This window comes from Mesoplodon bidens, assembly GCF_964165515.1.
Source record: "Mesoplodon bidens genome assembly, chromosome: 15".
Lineage (NCBI taxonomy): Eukaryota > Metazoa > Chordata > Mammalia > Artiodactyla > Ziphiidae > Mesoplodon > Mesoplodon bidens.
This window is the reverse complement of record NC_138171.1, coordinates 9,273,432-9,292,434: the sequence shown is the minus strand read 5'-3', so window position 1 is coordinate 9,292,434 and position 19,003 is coordinate 9,273,432. Positions and strand designations below refer to the sequence as shown.

General features: G+C 41.8%; 1 protein-coding gene across 2 annotated transcripts in view; it reads left to right on the top strand.

The window, feature by feature from the left end:
- The window catches only part of TSHZ2 (teashirt zinc finger homeobox 2), a 455,171-nt gene that overhangs the window by 66,780 nt on the left and 369,388 nt on the right, over positions 1 to 19,003 (top strand). The window lies entirely within an intron of this gene.

The following is a 19,003-nucleotide window of genomic DNA, read 5'->3' as shown; positions in this document are numbered from 1 at the left end:
TCTGATTATCCTGGTGACTCACTCTTAACAAGTACAGAGAGGAATGTTCTGAAATTATCCTGGAAGGAAATATGCCTCTCCTGCATCATACCATATGACCCATGTGTACCGAAAATCCATATGCCCACAGCATTCTCTTATATAAATGTGTGGAGGCGTGTTTTTAAAAGCGTGTATATTCATATCCTCTGTGTATCTGTATATAAATATAGGTATTTATCCCTCTGCTAGGTTCATATGTATCCAGTGACTCAAACATTAATTACAATCTCTTTAGTGAGGAAATACATTTTCCCTCCTCTCATGTTCATTTCATGATCATCTGAAAGTCATCTTTGTAGTGGTCACTAAATTATCTGGCAGCATAACGTTCTTTAATTGTTAGACTGTGTACACATTTTGGCTTTACTTTTCTGAACCTCCTACTGCCTTGCTTTATATTGTTAACAGCAATAATTAATTGCATTGTGCTAGGAGTATACATATAATCTCCATAAATTCCAACAACAATGCTTTTAAGGAGGCACTACTATTATTATTATTAGAGATGAAGAAAGTGAGGTGTAAACAGTTTGCCTGATGAAACGTGGCAGAAACTTGGATTTCTTTGACTTTAAAGCAAAGTTTCTCAACCTTGGAACTACTGACTTTTAGCTAAGCTAGTAACTACTATACTATTGTGGAAGTTAAGAAGGAAAAAAAGATTGGAACTCGAAGTCTCCAAGACTACCTGGGGGGCTAAAGCATCTATTGGGGGGTTGGTGGAAAATCTGCAGAAATCACTCAGTACTATAGGTACGTACCTTTTGATCCAACAATTCCAGTAGAAATGCTGGTCAAAATGTGCCAGGATATAAGTATAAAAATATTCAATACAGTGTTGTTTATAGCAGGAAAAGCTGGAGCTTCCTAAATGTCCATGAGTAAGAAATCAGTTAAGTAAATTAGAGTACATGAATCCCATGGACTACAGTGTCAATATTTCTTTAAAAGGATGCAGAGGCTCTGCATGTAGACACGTGGAAAGAAAGATATATTTGAAATGAAAAAGAATACAAAGAATAGCATAATCCCAATTCAGGGGGAAAAATTCAGTCTGTGTGTCTGCATGGAGGTGGAGTGAAGGTGAGTGTATATACATTGGACTATACGTAGAAAATTGCTGGAAAAATATAAACCAAACTGATAACAGTGATTACCTCTGAGAAATTTTTATTCTAGGGGAGGTTTGTTCAATTATACTTTACCCTATATACTTTATACTGTGGCTCTCAACAGGGGGTAGTTTTGCCCCTTGGGGTATATATATGGGAATGTCTAGATATATTTTTGGCAATGTCCGGCCCCACTTGGCAGTGGCGGCCATGGGAGCGGGGAGTGTCGTGCTGGCGTCTAGTGGGTAGAGACCAGCGATGATGCTAAACATCCTCTAACACACAGGACAGCCCTCATACAAAAGATTATCCTGCCCAAAATGTCAACAGAGCCAAGATTGAAAATCCCTACTTTGTATTCCCAATTTAGTGTTTCAGTTTGTTACTGTAAGCATTCATTAATCTTATACTTAAAAAAAATCTGCAAAACAGTCTCAATTCTGATACTTGAATAGAAGCCTAGTTGCTGATGTCTTTAAAGATAAATCAAAGAAACAATTTTAATATCAATGGTTTTATCATATGAACATAATACACTTTTTCTTCCAATAGCAGAACAAGTTTTCTTTATTTAAATGTAACATTTCTTTGTATCTGTTTTTCAAGAGTTTATAATCATCTTTAAGCAAGGCAACCCAATAATATTTATCCCATTTCACAGATTAAAAAACTGACACCTGAGGAAGACTCTGTTTATGCAGCAACTGATACCAGTGAGAACCTTGATACACAATTTTAATAGTTTCTGGGAATATTGAATTGCTTAATCTCAAACATCTGTGTTTTGCTTGAAACTAAAGATAAAAATCACTACGTTGTATTTCTTTAATTGTGAAACGAAGCAAGTTTTCTAAAGTAATCCTTCATTCCCTGTGAACAGAGTAAGTGCCCCATCATTTCCTCCTCCAGACAGAAATACTCCTTGCTCCTAGGGCATTAACATTTCAACTTGGAAATAAAACATCTCTTCTCTCATATCTGCTCTGTAGTGTAGCCACGGTGGGTTGTCTTTTTACACATTAAATTTCTGAGTGCAGAAATGATACTGAGTGTGACTTGGGGGGAGGGGGGGAGTTTTGAGTGAGGTTTCTAATAAGGACAGATTTGCTGTAAAATCTTCCACGGTCCTCGTGAAACTGATAGCTCTCTCTCTCTAGCTCTGACTGTCACCAGTGGCTCCAGGACAAAAGGATATTGCTGACCCAAGGGCCAAGCCCTTGACATTGGCTGTCTTAAGCTACCCCCGCCCAACTCTGAAGTATGAGACCCGGCGTTCTTAGAACCACACAACCTTTAGGAATGCATACTGGCCTGCTGACTTTACTTTTTGAAAATTAATTCCCTTACTTGTCAGACTGGGGTAGGTTTTGCTGCAGTAAAGGACAACCCCCACATTTCAGTATCTTAAAACACCAAGGGTAAATTTCCCGTGCTACTTAACACTTGTGGATCAGTTGAGGAATCAGCTCGGTCCTCACCTGGGACTCAAACTGACCAGAGCAGCCACTGTCTGGAAAAGACATCGCCTGCCCTTGTGATGAAGAGAAGAGAGAATAGTGAATCACACCCTGACTCTCAAGGTGGCACACGCCACTTCTGATCACATTTCTTGTGGCCATGGCTAGCTCCAACGGGGTGGGGAAGTACAAACATCAAAGGGAGAAGAGACAAGGAATATTTGTGAATGGTTCTAATGATTTCCAGTCACCAAGGTGTAAAAATCATGTACAAATGTGAATTGCTGGATTCTTTTGAGAAACTGCAGGATCTTGCAGCATTGGAGGTGCACAGTCGGATGGCAGTAGTCGGGGGGAATGGGAGACACTTATTAGCAGCTACGCTATTTTGATGGGGCATTTGTTTACCAGCTGACAGACCCTACCTCACCTGTTTCACTCACCTAAGGAGTCAGCTCGATTCCTGTAGGAATATGAGTTGGCAACTCTTGAACTAAAGTCCAGCCTAGTGGAAACAGTTCAGCGGTGGAGTTAGACAACCTGGCTTCCAATGTGGGAGAAGCCCCTTTATGGCTGTGCAATCAGGGCTGAGTGATTTGACTCTGTGCCTCAGGTCACATGGGAATGGGTAGTAATGGTAAACGCGAATAAGAGTAGTAACCGCAGAGGGCTGTGACGAGGCGTGAATGAGAAAATCCACGTAAAGCACTTAATTTAGTGCCTAGGGCAGAACTAACACAACTGCTGTATCATCATCATCACCACCATCATCATCGTCATCATCTTTCCAAAGTGCAACCCTGCCTTCACCTTTAACTTCCACACAAAAATAGGGTCACAAGGTAAATGCTGTTGGTGGACAAATATTGACCAGCCCTCCTCCTTTCTCTGTATCTGTTTCCTATCTTACAAATCAAAAGAGTCGGACCAGAAGCTTTCTGAGGTCCCTTCCAAATCTGACATTCTGTGATTCCAAGACACAAGGAGGGCCCCCAGATTCCTTCCCGAGCTTTCAAAGCATTCCCAGTGTAAGCTTTAGTGTGGGTCTGGAGAGTGTATCTGTCAAGGGGGCTGCAGGCAGGGGGGAGACATGAAGCCAAACTATGAGGCAAGCATGGGAACAGCCTTAACCACAAACTCTGGCCTTGAACCCATCCAGGGAACACTGACATGAGCCAACTGTGCATTATCTGCTGATGAACCTTCCCAGGAAATGCTGTTCTGGAACCTTCCACAGCCTTGTGACCTCAGCCACCAACTTCAGTCACCATCTGGACTGGTCTTTCTTTCATGGCACTTGGTGGGCAGCAAAAGGACCCCCAGGGCTTTATTTTTGTGCTGCAGGCTGCCTCGCCTTTGAACAGTGCAGTGTGATGACGGAGATATTATCACCCTGAGCTAAAATATGCACCAATAACGAGACCACGAAAACAGTTGCTCCAAGTTTGTGAGGCAAGTGCAAAGGAAGCAAACTCTGCTAATTATCCAGGAAATCTTCTTAAATCCATTTAGATTTCTGCAAATGAATCAGTACTTGATTCAAAAAACCTGGGAGCTCAGCTCAAGCAATCAAGTAGGTATTGCTAGGAATTCAAGCCCTGGATACAGACAGCCTCTGCCCCTGGGACCTGAAGTAATTTCCGTGTCCTTTTAGAACTTCGGCTCCTTGGTCTGCAAAGAGAGCGTGGGAATACTGACCTCTTGCAGTCGGGGAGGTTGACTAACAGAATGTACCTTCCGTATTTAATGGAGGGTCTGGCATCTGAGCCCTTGACACATGTCAAGAACAGGGCAGCTCAGTTGTGGCTCTCCTGTAAGTCATCTCCGTGGAGTCACACTGAGGAGAGGATGATCTCAAGACTAAGTGTGTATGAAAGAAGATGCTGGAAGGGGGCTGCGGCATATAGGACACCGCATGCCCCACATAAAGACCCATGTGGGCATGAGAAAGCATCATCAACCCATTGTTCCAAGAGCTGCTTATTCTGCAGGAAGTATGTTAAAAGTCTAAAGTTACATGTGAAATCTCCTGATTTTTTTAATGGACTAGTTTATTAAACTGGGTGCCTGTTTGGCTCCAGTAAAAATAGACCCCCTCCAACGCTTCATGCCCTCCAAAATAACAGTGGCTTTATTAAGGTAGACTTTTGTCTCATAGAAGAGTGCAGGCGGGTGGTTGAGAGCCCACAGGGCACTTCTTGTGGACAGGGACCCAGACACCTTCTATCTTCTTGCTCTGCCGCCTTCACATGAAGCTTCCTTCTTGTGGTCCAAGATGGCTGCTCTAGCTGCTACCATCACATGCATATTCCAGGCAGCAGGGGACGGGGAAGTGGAGGGATGTCCCCGTCTTTAAAGGTATAACCTGGAAATGACACATATCACTTCCATGGCTAGTACCTTGTCACAGGGCCACAACTGTCTGAAAGAAAGGATAGGAAGTATAGTCTTTATTCTGGGTGGTCAAATACTCAACCAAGAATCAGGGGATCTATGACTAAAAGAAAAAAGAAACAAAGCCACACGTAGTTTGGATTTTTTTTTAAACATGAGGTCAGCCAAGCAAAACACATCAATGGGCCATTTTGGAACACAGGAAGAGCCATTCTATATTGAGGATGTTATAAGAGCATTTCACTTTAATAAATAGTTCTTTATATTAAGATGATTGTCAGCATCAACGTCAACATAGGTTCCCTGCGTTGAGTGCCTACTACGAGCTGGATGCGGTGTTAGGTGCTGAACACACGAGTTCTCTGACCCTCAAAACAACCCTGCAAAGTGGATGCTGTCGTCACCCTTCATCAAACGCGGGAACAGAGGTCAGCAACGTGAAGTGACGTGACCAAGTACACTCGGTTTGTAAGTAGCAGAGCAGGGGTTTCATCTCAGGCCCATCTGACACCAGAATCTTTGCTTGCTCTGTGCCAAGTACAGCTGTCACTTACTTTCCTCCCACCTCCCAGCTCTGCGTCGTTCTCCGTCTTGTTCAAGGAGGAACCTTGTCACAGCAGTGTCACAGTCTGGAACCCAAGTTACAGGAGGTCACCGACAGCCCAGGACCCACACATTCAGACTTTCGGCCCTTCCCACTGTTCTTTGATCTTTGTTTTCATAAGTTACAAATTCCTCCACCTACTTATATTTTAAAAAGAGGAGAGAGAAAGAGTGAAATAATGACTCTTAGCTGAACTGCTTTTCTTCAAAATCACGAATAATTGTTTTCCTGGGGTGCCTGGGAAGGCATTCCCCTCTCATCTTTTGCCCGGGACTTGGCAATCAACTTCAGATTGCCCCTTGCTTGCTTTTTTTCAGCACATGCGTTCCGTGCAATCCATCACCATAGCCATTATCCTGCTTGTGATCAAGGGCAGGATGGAAAAACTCCCTCTCCCTTCAACACCTACCACCAGCTCTTTGATTTGCCAGGCGTGGGCAGGAGGGAAGTTTCCGGTGAATGACCTCAGACCCGCTCCATACGGAGCCCCACGCAGCACCTCATCATCATCCGTCTGGGAAGAGAAAACCCAAGTCAGGCTTTTTGTAAACAGTCAGCAAATGGCTTCTAGTTCATTTATTTCCCTTGTTGCAGAAAGGCGTTTCGGCGTCCCTCTTTTGTACGTACTCTGTGCGAGGGGGTTTCGCAGAGCTGCTCACCGCGTGCACTTCTAAGCACCTGCCGAGCTTGAAGTCTTCGGGTGCAGCCCAGCCCTGCATTATCAGGTGGTTAAATAAGATGAACTCTGCACCTTTTTCATCAAAATAAGTAGGTCAGCGATTCATTCAGCTGGCCAGGAAACTAGGGCAGGGTTTCTCTCATCCTCCCCGTGGATCGACATATGGGGCCAGATCAGTCTCTGCTGTGGGGGGCCGTCCTGTGCACTGTAGGATGTCCAGCAGCATCCCTGGCCTCCACCCACTAGATGCCAGCAGCAGCCCCTCCCCAGTTGTGACAACCAAAAAGGTCTCCAGATATTGTCCTGTGGCCCCTGGGGTCAAAATCACTCCAGGTGGAGAACCACTGCCTTAGGGACATTAATACAAGTTCACGGAGTGGTTAGAACTGTCGGCACTGTTTGTCGGCCCTGGGGATACCTCCTGGTCCTGTGACTTGGAAAGTGTCTGTCATCGCTCCTCTGAGCTCAGTTTCCGTGTCTGTAAAATGGACAGAATAACTGGATCTTCTTCCTGAGGCTCTTGGTGGTCTCCTTTGACATAATGGTTGTAAAATGCTTAGCACAGACCCCTGGTAAATGAGAAAAAAAAGCCAGCTTTTATGAACATTGGCTATTGGTAACAAGCTGAGGCAGTAGCTGTGAGGATGGGAGAGTTTGGGCCCTTGCCCCCTTCAGCCTGCCCTCTCAGCGTTCCCTGACTCAGATTTTGTGCTCTGTTTATGTCACACTCTTTCTAGTTCCCTTCATGCAGCATGTTCTCTATTCGGGCTCCCGTTTTCTGGCTCAGGTGCTTCCTCCAGTTCCTCCCTCCTTCTCTTCATGGTTAACACCTGCCTGCTCACCCTGAAAGCTCAGCTTAGAGGTCACCACTTCCAGGAAGCCATTCATGCTTTCCTCCTCCCTCCCCCCAAGCTGGGGTAGGTCCCATCCTCAGGGACCGAGGAAGTCCCAGTTTACCTCTATTTGCGTTTCTCAGTCATTTTAAATATTTTGCAGTCTTCTCCATTAGGTAGTGCCCTCCATAAAGGCAGGGATTGTATCTTATGCACCTGTGAATACCTGGGCCCCCGCTTGGGACCATACGTTGACACTGTTAGAACATCTAGCAGAGTGCACAAGGAGGGAAGAGGGACTGAGTGAGGGAAGCACACAGCACAGTGCTTTGCAGAAGAAAAAAAAAACAAGAAGTATTTGGATCCATGAGTAGCTACTTTTGGGGGGTATATTTTTGGTATACTTTCTTGCTCTTCCTGTAGTTGTCTTCACTGTCACTATCACTAACCAATGAGCAGACCTAAGTCTGCAAAGAATGATGCCTTTCTCTCTCAAGGGCGATCTCCATGTCTTACTTCACAAATAAAGCATCTGATACATTAGATAAAAACTTTGACTGGTAGTTTGCCCCTTTTTACCAACTTTTCTCTTGACTGTGTTCATTCACTCAACAAATTTTTTTTTTTTTTTTTTTTTTTTTTTTTTTGCGGTACGCGGGCCTCTCACTGTTGTGGCCTCTCCTGTTGTGGAGCACAGGCTCTGGACGCGCAGGCTCAGTGGCCATGGCTCACGGGCCCAGCCGCTCTGCGGCATGTGGGATCTTCCCGGACCAGGGCACGAACTGGTGTCCCCTGCATCGGCAGGCGGACTCTCAACCACTGCACCACCAGGGAAGCCCCACTCAACAAATATTTACTGAGCTCCTGATTCAGGGGAGAAACGACCAAGGTCCTTGCTCTCAGGGAGCTCTTATTTATTACATAAATTATGAAGTAATAATAATACAAAATATATTAGACATATTTATTACATAAATCATATGTGATATTTACTTATTACATAAATATTTAAAGGTGCAGTACCAGCAGAGAGATGTAATATGCAGAACGATAAAGCAGGGGTTAGAGAGGGTCAGCTGAGTGGTGGTTGTCCGAGAAGGGTCTTTGATAAAAGTAACATCTGAAAAGAGCTGAAGGAGGTGAGGATGAGGATCTTCATAGCTGATCCTTACACATCCCTTTACATGATAGCTCTTGGTATGCCACATGCAAGCCTCAGAATGCAGTTGGCTCTCTGTATCCATGGTTTTGCATCCAGGGATTCAATCAACTGAGGGTCGAAAATATTTGAAAAAAATTTCAGAAAATTCCAAAAAGCAAAACTTGAATTTGTGTGCACCAGGGACTATTTACATTTTATTTACCACTATTTGCATAGTATTTACACTGTATCTACAACTATTTACATTGCCTTTACATTGTATTAGGTATTATGGGTACTCTAGAGATGACTTAAAGTATATAGGAGGATGTACGTAGGTTTTACATAAAGACTACACATTGTCACACCATTTTACATAAGGCACATAAGCATCCGTGCATTTTGGTATCCTTGGGGATCCTGCAACCAGCCCCCCTGAGGATACCTAGGGGAAAACTGTATTTGCAGAAAAGAGTTAACTATTTGGGAACTGCCCATATCGGCATGTTCCAGAATATTTCCAGAATTCATGCTTCTTGCGATGTTAACAGTGGAAGTCACCCGAAAAAAAATAACAAAGTCTGTAGAATTTGGAGAAACAGATAAACAGCACTTACCATCTTCCCTTATTTCAAGACTCTTCAGAGCCTTTAACAGGTCAATGTACATGTGAATGTCCAAGTGGGAACTAGAGAACTCAGTTCCCTAACTTGTTTTGGACTCAGAAGGCCTTATTCAAGAAGCATATTGTAGGACTTGTGTTCAGAGGAATGTATTTTGGTAAAAACTCCTTTGGACTGGGTACCAAACTTAAAGAAATATTTTTATCATATTACTATATCTCAAAAAATATCCAGGTGTTTCTGATAGATTCACATTGGAGTCCTATGCTTATTCAGGGTCTTTCACTGTTGAGAACTAAAGGAAACGTCAAGTGGCCAAGAAGTTTTATTCCTTTATTCCACAATTATTTTGTGGGCATCAAGATTGCACACCTGTTCGTTTGACTGGCTTGGAAACGTGTTAGTCTAGCTGCATGGCAAAATATTGGGGTACAAAAAGCTACTCATTGCTGAGCCCAATTTTACTTTCGCTGCCCATGTAGCAGTCCCTGAGGTTTGAAAATTCGAGGTTTAGCTCAAAGAAGATCTGAAAATCATTCTGGACCATTTGAAAAAGAACCACAAAAGTGGATCGTCAAGAACATGGGCTCTGACATGCACGAAAGGTTGGACATGCACGAAAGTCCTACCAAGTTCTTGCTGAGTCTCAGTTTCAATTACCTCTAAAATGGGATTCTACTGAGATGGCAGACTTTTGTTTTTATCCAAAGAAAGGGGGGAAGGCATAGAAGGGCCCTTTGTAGAGGAATGTGAAAAGTGAAATTGCTGGTTTGAATAATATGCCCATTATGTATACATTTTTAAGTTTATTACAGTAAAATACACATAACCTAAAGTTACTGACTTAGCCGGTTTTAAGTGTACAGTTCAGTAATGTTAAGTGTATTCACATTGTTGTACAACCAATCTCCAGAACTTTCTCCCAACTCCCCATTCTCCCCAACTCCCCAGCCCCTGGCAGCCATTCTACTCTCTACCTCTCTGCGTTTGACTGCTCCAGGTCCCTCATATAAGTGGATTCATGTAGTATTTGTCTTTTTGTGACCTGGTTTATTTAACTTAGCATAATGTCCTTAAGGTTCATCCATGTTTAGCATGTGCCAAGATTTCCTTCTTTTTTAAGGCTAAGCAAGAGTCCATTGTATGGATATACCGTGTTTGTTTATCCATCCATTTGTTCTTTTTTTTTTTTTTTTTTTTTTTTTTTTGCTGTACGCGGGCCTCTCACTGCTGTGGCCTCTCCCGTTGCGGAGCACAGGCTCCGGACACACAGGCTCCGCGGCCATGGCTCGCGGGCCCAGCCGCTCCGCGGCATGTGGGATCTTCCGGGATCGGGGCACGAACCCGTGTCCCCTGCATCGGCAGGCGGACTCTCAACCACTGCGCCACCAGGGAAGCCCCATCCATTTGTTCTTGCTTCCACCTCTTGGCTATTGTGGATAATGCTGCTGTGGACAGGAATGCACTATCTCTTAGAGAACCTGATTTCACTTCTTTTGGATAAATATGTAGTTTGGGATTGCACCCATTACATTTTTAAAACAGCTCTACTGAGATATAATTCACATACCATAAAATTACCTTTTAAATTATAAAATCCAGTGGATTTTAGTACAGCTGACCCTTGAACAACATGGGTTTGAACTGCTCGGGTCTACTTATATGCAGATTTTTTTCAATAAATATATGCTACAGAACTACATGATCCAGGGGTGGTTGAATCATCAGATGTGGAACCATGAACGGGAGCGCTGACTGTAAAGTTATAGGCAGATTTTTGACTATGTGGAAGGTTGGTGCCTTAACCCCCGAAATGTTCAAGGGTCAACTGTGTATTCAGAGATTCATGCAACCATCAACACAGTCAATTTTATAACATTTCCATCACCCCAGAAAGGACACTTATACCCGTTATCAGTCACTCCCCATTCCTCCCTTGCCCCAGCCCTAGGCAACCGCTAGTTTACTTTTTGTCTCTATAGATTTGCCTGTTTTGGACATTCACATAAATGGAATCATACTATATGTGGCCTTTTGTGTCTGGCTTTGTTCACTTAACATAAGCTTTGTAAGGATCCTCCATGCTGTAGCATGAATCAGCACTTTGTTCCTTTTTATAGACAAAGAGTATTCCATTGTATGGATATGCCAATTTTGTTTATTCATCTGTCCATTAGTTAATGGATGTTTGTGTTGTATCCATCGTACCATGTTACCATCACCGTATTTCTTGCCTTGTGACTCTGCAAATATCTAGCCTGTGGCATTCAGAATTTTCCTCTATTCTACTGGGGCAAACAAGTCCCTCTGTGAAAATGTAGATCAGAGAACTTGTCAAGGTGGTAAACTACAGATTCTCCACCTGCCCCCCCTCCTCCCCGCACAATCTTATTGCCTCCAAATAAAAAAGGAAGAAAAGAAAACTACATCCACTCAACCTAAAAGCAATATATATATATATATATATATATATATATATATATATATATATACACACACACATATACACATATGTGTGTATATATATATGTGTATATATTTATATGTATTTTTTTTCTTCTCTATTTCTAATGGAATAGACTTGTGCTCTTTAGGGAAATCAATAGGAAGGGTAACAACCGATTACAGTATGAGAAAGGAAATTTTAAAAGACTCTTTGGAAATAGTGCATACACAGAACATTTCTGAACTATCTGCAAATGCAGGAATTATCCCTCAATGCAAAGGACCTGTGCCAAAGTAAAAGTTAGCTCAGGCTTCTATGAATTTCCATGTTAGTGGCAACTTTCTCACTCCAGTGTATGTGAAAGCTGCTGCATTTCTCCTGCGTTGCCCAGTGTCCAGGACTCAAATGCCATTTGAGGACGAGGCTGTTCTAATTAATGATTGAGCCTTAACTGAACTCAGAGTGTTTTATGCATCACAGTTCTTGGCCATGTGTCCAACGGCATTCTGATTTTATTGAATGCCAGGGCAAAAGATCCTTAGGGGTTCGGACAACATATCTCCTTGCTCTGGACATTGAAAAGAGTGGAAGTCAGATTTGGAATGAACCGAGGGAAGACTTACCATGAGCTGGACTGCCCCTGTTTGAAAACTCAGCCATGGGGGCAGTCATCTCATTATTTAAGCAACCTGACAGATTTCCCCCTTCTCACTCATATTTCACATAGACGCAGCCGCTGTCCAACTTTGTTACAAAGAAGGTAGAGAAACTTGTCATTTGTTTGATCATCAGCATGGTGTAAGAATTTGCCTGTCACTTGTTTAGCATAATGGCTGAATTCTTTCTTTTTCAATTGATGCTTGGCAGTTCGGATGTGTTAGATTGCTCGCAAACAACTGAAAGAAATCCACACATCCTATCCATTGTCAAGCTCATTTAGCAGATTATTCTAAGACTAAAGTAACAGAAGATAGCTCGGGCTATGACTCTTTTAAGAAAACATTACAGAGTGTGCACAAAAGCAAATCCACAGAACTTTAAAATGTCAAAGAACTTAGAAATCCTTCAGTTTGAAGGGTTTGAAAACTCATATGCCCACAGAGTCCAGGCAGGTAGTAAAACAATTAAAAAAGGAAAAGCTGCCGAGAGAGGTGGATTGCCCCTTGCAAGGTTCTAGGAGGAGTTCCAGCCTTTGCTTGATAATCGTGTGTTTTCATGAAATTTGCAAAAGTAAGATATTGAACTTTAATTTGCTAATTGGGCAGCAGCTTCCCTCCCTGACATGTCCCCTCCTTCACACTTTCCCTTATGGTGTTAAATGGCCTTGGAGTCATCCCAGGGCTTTTGTACCCATGGGCCACAGGCAATTTTTATTTGTAATTTTTCCTGCAGTATCACAGATGCTGCAAACATGTTATATTCATCATTTTGTATTAATTTTCTACAAGAAGAGCTCTTGCCAGGTTTTAAAAGCTTCAGACTTCACAAAAACAGCCGTCAAGGTGTGCATTATGGCAATATGGACGGCTCATACCTGTCTAGTGGAGGCTGTTTACTGGGCCCAAGACAGTTGCCAGGTGGGGATGGAAAGGCCTGGTGTGACCAGTTCCCTCCAGTGAAGCCAGAAATCCAGATTTTCATGTCAGATCTTCTAATTTCCAAATGTTTATAACGAACCAAACAAATCTAATTGGAAGGTTAAGTATGACCTCTGGGCTGTCAGTTTTCAACCCCTGCTATTTATGAAGAAAAAGCTGATGAACAGGTCTAAAAATATTGAGCCATCCATCCACACCATTGTCTTCCAAAGCTTTTACATTGAAATTATCAACCTAGTTTTCTTTTTTACTTTTAAATCATTCAACTAGTATTCACTGAGTGCTAATAACTGTGTATTTTATATAGATCTGAATTCCTCCCAAGTTCAGCTCTTAATTAATTGTGTCCAGAGTAGCCCACATCCAGGTTTAGAGTTGGGAGACAGGGCCTGATATGAAATTACATCGCACTGTGCCAGGATGCTGAAGACAACTAACTGATATTTGCATAATTCAGACAAAGTGTTCCAGATCCTTATTAAAAGACAGCTTCAAGAAATGGTGTGAGGTTTTATATTTATGGGCATGTTATTGTAGTCCTGGTGTTAGAGTGGTTTTTTGGGGGGTTTTTTGCACGAACTTTGGGTGATTAAAGTACTGGGAGATAACAAAACTGTCCCTGTTTTCAGTCCTCCTCACCTTGAACCTTTACATCCGTTTTCTCTACTGCCTCCAAAGCTTTTTCTCTAGATATTTCCATGTCTGGACCTTTCTCAGCATTGAGATCTCAACTGGCATGTTACCTCCTTAGAAAAACTTCCCGGAACATCTTAGCTAAATTAACCAATGCCCAGCTCTCTTCCTCAGGGGTTGGCAAATGACAGCCTGTGGCTGAATCCAGTGCGCCTGTTTTGTAAATAAAGTTTTATTGGCACACAGCCACTCCCATTGCATATTGTTACATACTTGTGTTACAACCTGAGACTTGGGTGGTTGCAACAGAGATGGTTTGGCCCACAAATCCCAAAATATTTACTATCTGGCCTTTTATAGAAAATGTTTGCTGACCCTTGAGACTCCCATTGCCCTTCTTTATTTCTTTTACAGTATTATTATCTGAAATTACCTTTTTTTGTTGTTTGTTTGCTTGTTTGTTTCTGATTTCTACTATTAGAATATAAGCTTCTCAAGGATTATTTTTCCCTTTACCTAGAATATGGTAAGCATATTATATTTTGATTGAGTGAATTTAATAAATTCCATGCTTTAGCCTTTCTATTAATGCAAAGAGGCTCCCAAGCTTTGATACACAGGTGAGCACTGTTGCTTTATATTTCAAGCAGGGAAAAACATGTAAATTTTTTTGGTTTTGGTTGAGTAAAACTGGACCAACCAAATACACTGAGAGAGATGAGGCCTAAGTACTGTATTCTACAATGTCATCTCTTGAACTTGATAAGAAAAAGCCAAGATGTGAAGCCCATGGAAATCATCATGGTGATTGTGTGTCATTTCATCCAGTGAGTGCCATTGTCATTAACAAGAGCTAACTCATATTTGTCAAACAAAGCAACACTATTCACTCAACTTACTTCCAAGTTACCAAACATTTTGGTTTAACCCTGTCTAAACAAATAAATGAGTTTCTTTAAAAAGTCTCAACCCATGTAAGGAAAGATATCTTTGTTCTTCTCTGCTTAATTACATCACCTTGTCCCATACCATGTATGCAAACCCCAACATGTATCCAGCCATTGGTTACCACACCATATCCTTGTCACCTCACGCGTTTTTCTTGCTGGAAGTAAATGTCCACACTCCACTTACTCCCATCTCTCTCTAGCCTTGCCAAACTTTAGAACTTCTTTTGTCTGTGCTACTCTCTCATGTGCCTGACATCCTCTCCTACTCAGGCTCTCTCTAGCCTGCAGGTCAGCACTTGAGGATTTATTTACTGATTCCTTGTCTATTAGCCTTTTCTGTCTTCCTACTGCCATCTTGAAAGCAGGCACCGTTTCATACTCATCTTTATATTTCCCTATTACCTAGTTTGTGTTTGGCCTGAATTGAGTCTTGAGTCAGTACCAGGTCCCTGGCACTGTGCTGGGAGTTATGTCAGACAAGACCATTAAAGTTTCCCAAGAGCCCTAGAATCTTACTTTGGGAAGCCTCACACCATCTAGAAGTAATCCTGTTCAAATGCACACACTTGCCATGTTTAGTATGATTTTTTTTTCTTTTAAGGCAAACAATAGCAATTCATTTGCTTTTGAAGTTATTATTGATTACAAAGTTAAGTTTTATTTTTCTGTGTCTCAGCTAATGCATGTTTGGTCAGATCATCAAGGATTTGAAAGCCCTTGAATTTTTCAGTGGCTCCTGAAAAGAGGTACCCTCCATGTACCACACCCCAAAAACCAAGTGTATAAAACAGCCCTGGTCACTCTGAGATAGAATGGTGAACACAGCAGATGTGGTTTTTGTCCAAAGGGAAACTAGAGTCCAGCTAGTGTGATATGCTGGTGAGCACGTAGTTACAGAAAATAATGAGAAGGCCCATTTTGGAGGAAGGACGGGGCGAAACAAGACTTGAGCAGAACAGAGAGAATTGGGGGTGGGGGAAGGACGTTGAGGAAGACCTCCCTGGAGGAAGTAACATCTTACATTAACCTTGAAGGATGAAAAGTTGCAGCCAATTTTCCCCTAGCTAGCCTTGATAAATCTATTTAATCCATAAACTAATTCACCTGAAGTCATGCCAGGCTATGTAATTTCTGGAGCCCCTTCCACAATTTCAAGAAAGCAACAGCAGAGTATTAAACCAACTGTGGGGTCCTGCTGAGCATGGAGTCCCGTCTGATGGCACCAGTTTCATACCCATGAAGCTAGCTGTGATAATTGTCCTAAAAACAGATCCAGTCTCATCCAAAAGAGATTAGGAGAGAGAGGACCTTCAAGATGGCAGAGGAGTAAGACATGGAGATCACCTTCCTTTCCACAAATACATCAAAAATGCATCTACATGTGGAACAACTCCTACAGAACACCTACTGAACACTGGCAGACTACCTCAGACTTCCCAAAAGCCATGCGGCTGACAGGGTCTTCGTGCTCCGGCTGGGTGTCAGGCTTGAGCCTCTGAGGTGGGAGAGCCGAGTTCAGGACATTGGACCACCAGAGACCTCCCATCCCCACGTAATATCAATCAGCGAGAGCTCTCCCAGAGATCTCCGTCTCAACACTAAGACCCAGCGCCCCCCAACGTCCAGCAAGCTCCAGTGCTGGATGCCCCATGCCAAACAACTAGCAAGACAGCAACACAACCCCACCCATTAGCAGAGAGGCTACCAAAACTCATACTAAGTTCACAGACACCCCAAAACACACCACCGGATGCGGCCCTGCCCACCAGGAGGACAAGATCCAGCCCCATCCACCAGAACACAGGCACCAGTCCCCTCCACCAGGAAGCCTACACAACCCACTGAACCAATCTTACCCATTGGGGGCAGACACCAAAAATATCGGGAACTATGAACCTGCAGCCTGCGAAAAGGAGACCCCAAACACAGTAACTTAAGGAAAATAAGCAGACAGAGAAATACACAGCAGATGAAGGAGCAAGGTAAAAACCCACAAGACCTAACAAATGAAGAGGAAATAGGCAGTCTACCTGAAAAAGAATTCAGAGTAATGATAGTAAAGATGATCCAAAATCTTGGAAATAGAGTGGAGTAAATATAAGATACGTTTAACAAAGACCTAGAAGAACTAAAGAGCAAATAAACAGTGATGAACAACAAACACAGTAAAAGAAATTAAAAATTCTCTGGAAGGAATCAATAGCAGAATAACTGAGGCAGAAGAACAGATAAGTGACCTGGAAGATAAATAGCGGAAATAACTACTGAAGAGCAGAATAAAGAAAAAAGAATGAAAAGAATTGAGGACAGTCTCAGAGACCTCTGGGACAACATTAAACACACCAACATTCGAATTATAGGGGTCCCAGAAGAAGAAGAGAAAAAGAAAGGGACTGAGAAAATATTTGAAGAGATTATAGTTGAAAACTTATCTAATATGGGAAAGGAAATAGTGAATGAAGTCCAGGAAGCGTAGAGAGTCCCATACAGGATAAATTCAAGGAGAAACACGCCAAGACACATATTAATCAAACTATCAAAAATTAAATACAAAGAAAAAATATTAAAAGCAGCAAGGGAAAAGCAACAAATAACACACAAGGGAATCCCCATAAGGTTAACAGCTAATCTTTCAGCAGAAACTCTGCAAGCCAGAAGGGAGCGGCAGGACATATTTAACGTGATGAAAGGGAAAAACCTACAGCCAAGATTACTCTACCCAGCAAGGATCTCATTCAGATCCGATGGAGAAATTAAAACCTTTACAGACAAGCAGAAGCTAAGAGAATGCAGCACCACCAAACCAGCTTTACAAGAAATGCTACAGGAACTTCTCTAGGCAGAAAACACAAGAGAAGGAAAAGACCTACAATAACAAACCCAAAACAATTAAGAAAATGATAATAGGAACATACATATCGATAATTACCTTAAATATAAATGGATTAAATGTTCCAACCAAAAGACATAGACTGGCTGAATGGATACAAAAACAAGCCATATATATGCTGTCTACAAGAGACCCACTTCAGACCTAGGGACACATACAGACTGAAAGTGAGGGGATGGAAAAAGATATTCCAAGCAAATGGAAATCAAAAGAAAGTTGGAGTAGCAATTCTCATATCAGACAAAATAGACTTTAAAGTAAAGACTATTACAAGAGACAAAGAAGGACACTACATAATGATCAAGGGATCAATCCAAAAAGTAGATATAACAATTGTAAATATTTATGCACCCAACATAGGAGCACCTCAATACATAAGTCAATTGCCAAGAGCCATAAAAGGGGAAATCGACAGTAACACAATCATAGTAGGGGACTTTAACACCCCACTTTCACCAATGGACAGATCAACCAAAATGAAGATAAATAAGGAAACACAAGCTTTAAATGATACATTAAACAAGATGGACTTAATTGATATTTATAGGACATTCCATCCAAAAACAACAGAATACACTTTCTTCTCAAGTACTCATGCAACATTCTCCAGGATAGATCAGACCTTGGGTCATAAGTCAAGCCTTGGTAAATTTAAGAAAACTGAAATCATATCAAGTACCTTTTCTGACCACAAGGCTATGAGACTAGATATCAATTACAGGAAAAAAAAACAGTAAAAAACACAAACACGTGGAGGCTAAACAATACGCTACTAAATAATCAAGAGATCACTGAAGGTATCAAAAAGGAAATCAAAAAATACCTAGAAACAAAGGACAATTAAAACACGACAACCCCAAACCTATAGTATGCAGCAAAAGCAGTTCTAAGAGTTCTTCGCAGTTCTAAGTTTATCGCAATACTATCCTACCTCAAGAAACAAGAAAAATCTCAAATAAACAACTTAAACTTACACCTACAGCAATTAGAGAAAGAACCAAAACCCCCAGAGTTAGCAGAAGGAAAGAAATCATAAAGATCAGAGCAGAAATAAAAAGAAATGAAGGAAATGATAGCAAAGATCAATAAAACTAAAAGCTGATTCTTTGAGAAGATAAACAAAATTGACAAACCATTAGCCAGACTCATCAAGGAAAAAAGGAAGAAGACTCAAGTCAACAGAATTAGAAAGGAAAAAGAAGTAACAACTGACACTGCAGAAATACAAAGGATCATGAGAGATTACTACAAGCAACTATATGCCAATGAAATGAACAACCTGGAAGAAAAGGACAAATTCTTAGAAAAGCACAACCTTCTGAGACTGAACCAGGAAGAAATAGAAAATATAAACAGACCAATCACAAGCACTGAGATTGAAACTGTGATTAAAAATCTCCCAACAAACAAAAGCCCAGGACCAGATGGCTTCACAGGCGAATTCTGTCAAACATTTAGCGAAGAGCTAACACCTATTCTTCTCAAACTCTTCCAAAATATAACAGAGGGAGGAACACTCTGAAACTCATTCTATGAGGCCACCATCACCCTGATACCTAAACCAGACAAAGATGTCACAAAAGAAGAAAACTACAGGCCCA